The sequence below is a fragment of the Schistocerca gregaria genome, chromosome 2, assembly GCF_023897955.1.
Source record: "Schistocerca gregaria isolate iqSchGreg1 chromosome 2, iqSchGreg1.2, whole genome shotgun sequence".
NCBI lineage: Eukaryota > Metazoa > Arthropoda > Insecta > Orthoptera > Acrididae > Schistocerca > Schistocerca gregaria.
Window position 1 is genome coordinate 72607298 of NC_064921.1, and position 4243 is coordinate 72611540.

The 4243-nt window shown below is 47.0% G+C and overlaps 1 non-coding gene across 1 annotated transcript; it reads right to left on the bottom strand.

Annotated features, from left to right (window-relative positions):
* Positions 1 to 3128: 3128 nt before the first annotated feature.
* On the bottom strand, positions 3129 to 3203 carry Trnas-cga (transfer RNA serine (anticodon CGA)). Its single transcript has one exon. It is a non-coding gene; the product is annotated as a tRNA-Ser (tRNA).
* Positions 3204 to 4243: the final 1040 nt, after the last annotated feature.

Genomic DNA, 4243 nt, shown 5'->3' on the forward strand with positions numbered 1-4243 from the left:
GTAAGGTAACTCATGTTCCAGATTTTTACCTATGCTCACATTACTGCCAAGCACATGGCCACTGTTGTAGGCGCTGACCTGTGTGGAATGTCTCGATACTGATTAAAAACTTAAGTGTCCTATATTACAAACTTAACAAAGCTTAGAAGTCTAGATGCACCATAAATAGCGGCTACATTGCTCCTAAAGGGGTTACCTTGTTCTAGAAATTAAAAAAAAAGTTTCAAAGTCCTCTGGACGGGAGATCTTCAACTAAAATCAAAAGCTTTCAGCTTTAAATCATAGATGGCAGCACAGTCTTCCTTACAGTACGTTCTGGGTCTGCCATTTTGTGTTTACTTGTTGAGTGTAGAGATGGGCAAACTGAAACACATAACTGTTTCGAAACAAATGGAACAGTACAATGTAATGTTTCGATACGCTGTTTCGAATCAGTGAAACAGTTTGCGATTCGTAGTCGAATATACCTACACATTTTATCACCTTGAATGTCTACTGTACAAATATGTCCATATTAACACAAATGAAGTACGAGAGCGCTAATCATATCGCAGAAAGTATGAAACTTTCACTTAAGTGTCTTTGCAGTTTCGTATTTCCTGCAGCAAATGCGCTGCTCTCGTGTCGTGTGACTTTCATACTTTTCAATTGGCTGAGGAGAGAGTTTCTATGTTTGACATAATAGATTTAGCCAAACTCGTTCGTTTCCCTGTATTCTAGCTCCTAATTTTGATAGGTTTTATGAGTGAAAATCCGTATGTGCTCTTGAAAAGGCATATCATGAGATGTAATTTATTGAGATAGCATTCTGGACACTGAATTAATATTTGTGAGTGTGCCACTCACAGTTTTCTTACAGTTAAATTTTCTGTTGTTTGTCACACAGAACAGACCTGCAAAGTGACTGGTGCACGCAAGTTAAAAAATTACAACAGACTGGAGCATATAATGCATTGGTCAAGTAGATCTATAGCAGTTTTTCATCAAACAGTCAGCTGAATACAGCTCTTAATATGTATACTTGATAGAACTGGTAATCATCTTAAAATATTTCTAGGTAACTGGAAATACAGAGATCGGTATGTTTCGTTGAAGTATAAAATCCAGACACAAAGTTTAAGGCAATTCGTACAGTGCAATGCCCTTGTGATACCTACATAATGGCAGATCTGGCCCTACACCATTTACAATTCTTGCTAAAGAAGTTTGTTTGATGTGCAGTAATATGGAGATCACTCAAGTACTCAAAGCAAGTAGATATATTATCATTTTATTGTAAACTTCCCCAGGAAATCACAGATGAAGTTAAGTTGCTGTTGGAATGCAATTTTTATCACAGTATCCGAACGACAAAAACAGGAGTATCAACAGTACCATTGTTGAACTGCCTGAGAATTATTTATGATACACAAGTATTAAGACGCCTATATACACTCCTGGAAATGGAAAAAAGAACACATTGACACCGGCGTGTCAGACCCACCATACTTGCTCCGGACACTGCGAGAGGGCTGTACAAGCAATGATCACACGCACGGCACAGCGGACACACCAGGAACCGCGGTGTTGGCCGTCGAATGGCGCTAGCTGCGCAGCATTTGTGCACCGCCGCCGTCAGTGTCAGCCAGTTTGCCGTGGCATACGGAGCTCCACCGCAGTCTTTAACATTGGTAGCACGCCGCGACAGCGTGGACGTGTACCGTATGTGCAGTTGACTGACTTTGAGCGAGGGCGTATAGTGGGCATGCGGGAGGCCGGGTGGACGTACCGCCGAATTGCTCAACACGTGGGGCGTGAGGTCTCCACAGTACATCGATGTTGTCGCCAGTGGTCGGCGGAAGGTGCACGTGCCCGTCGACCTGGGACCGGACCGCAGCGACGCACGGATGCACGCCAAGACCGTAGGATCCTTCGCAGTGCCGTAGGGGACCGCACCGCCACTTCCCAGCCAATTAGGGACACTGTTGCTCCTGGGGTATCGGCGAGGACCATTCGCAACCGTCTCCATGAAGCTGGGCTACGGACCCGCACACCGTTAGGCCGTCTTCCGCTCACGCCCCAACATCGTGCAGCCCGCCTCCAGTGGTGTCGCGACAGGCGTGAATGGAGGGACGAATGGAGACATGTCGTCTTCAGCGATGAGAGTCGCTTCTGCCTTGGTGCCAATGATGGTCGTATGCGTGTTTGGCGCCATGCAGGTGAGCGCCACAATCAGGACTGCATACGACCGAGGCACACAGGGCCAACACCCGGCATCATGGTGTGGGGAGCGATATCCTACACTGGCCGCACCCCTCTGGTGATCGTCGAGGGGACACTGAATAGTGCACGGTACATCCAAACCGTCATCGAACCCATCGTTCTACCATTCCTAGACCGGCAAGGGAACTTGCTGTTCCAACAGGACAATGCACGTCCGCATGTATCCCGTGCCACCAACGTGCTCTAGAAGGTGTAAGTCAACTACCCTGGCCAGCAAGATCTCCGGATCTGTCCCCCATTGAGCATGTTTGGGACTGGATGAAGCGTCGTCTCACGCGGTCTGCACGTCCAGCACGAACGCTGGTCCAACTGAGGCGCCAGGTGGAAATGGTATGGCAAGCCGTTCCACAGGACTACATCCAGCATCTCTACGATCGTCTCCATGGGAGAATAGCAGCCTGCATTGCTGCGAAAGGTGGATATACACTGTACTAGTGCCGACATTGTGCATGATCTGTTGCGTGTGTCTATGTGCCTGTGGTCCTGTCAGTGTGATCATGTGATGTATCTGACCCCAGGAATGTGTCAATAAAGTTTCCCCTTCCTGGGACAATGAATTCACGGTGTTCTTATTTCAATTTCCAGCTGTGTATATAACCAAATATAGCACATTTACAAAAATACACACACCAACATATCCATACATAAATCATATAATTATTCTCAAACACATAAATAAATGTACTTAAAAAATTAAACTCACTAAATGATGAACAAAAACGTGTCTTCTGTGTGCAACAAATTTGAGAAATATGATCTTGTAACGTAACTACATGTAAGATTTAGTGGACTAAACAAAATACAGTCGGATAAAAATTCAGTGCACATTGTCCAGAGAAGAACGAAATCAATTGAAATTTTATTGCATGCCCGACCGAGGCTCGAACTCGGGACCTTTGCCTTTCGCAGGCAAGTGCTCTACCAACTGAGCTACCGAAGCACTGTGTGCCCGACCGAGACTCGAACTCGGTAGCTTTGGTAGCTCAGTCTGCCTTCGGCGGTGCTACGGCACGGACGTCTGTTTACGTCCCTGCCGGAGTAGTTCGCGCTCGCGCAGTTGTTTACCTCTTCGGAGTACTCGCGCGTTTAGACGACTCGATACAGAATGGCACATGCATACCGAAAGTCGACTCTCAAGATTAGTTTTTCGAACTTATATGCGAGACCGAAAGCCTACGAAATAGAAAGGTTCCTACGAGACGAAGTTAAACTTGACTACAACGAACTTATCGGAATCCACCTCTCCATAGTGAGCAGTGTCGTTTACGTCAAGCTGATTAACGATGCAGTATGTGACAGAATCATCCGAGATACTAAACATGGACTCAAATTTCGTCACTCTGATGGACATGTTGGAGAAGTAACTATTGATCATGCAGGACTGGGCTTACGAAACATACGCATTTTTGAACTTCCCTTCGAGGTTCCGTCTGACTTGGTCATTGACGCCTTATGCCCGTATGGAAGAGTGCTCAGCCACGTTCAGGAAAAATGGTCCAACTTCACGACTTACCCCGTTCTCAATGGGGTGCGTCAAATCAGAATAGAACTGACACAACATGTACCCTCGTACTTGTTCATCGGCGGATGCAGAGCTATAGTCATCTACGATGGACAACCCAAAACATGCTCAGGATGCGGGAAAGAGGGCCACGTGCGTTCCGAATGTATGCAGCGGAGGATAGTGCAAGTTCCAAATGGCGAACCTGTACCTACGTCCACGTTGACGCCGCTGCCACTAACGTATGCGGACGCATTCCGAACAGATCCCATCCCGAAGAATGACCAGGTACAGAATCCTGACAGTTTACGGCAACCGACTGCAGCAGAGACCGCCTCCAGTGACGAAACGACGCACACTTCTGCCGCTCCGGCGCCGACGACGCCCTTAACCGAGCGGAAAGGATCGGTAGGAGATATGGAAATTGATCCTGCGGTTGTGCCGACAGCTGCTTTCGTCCCTGAGCACCGGGAGTCACTT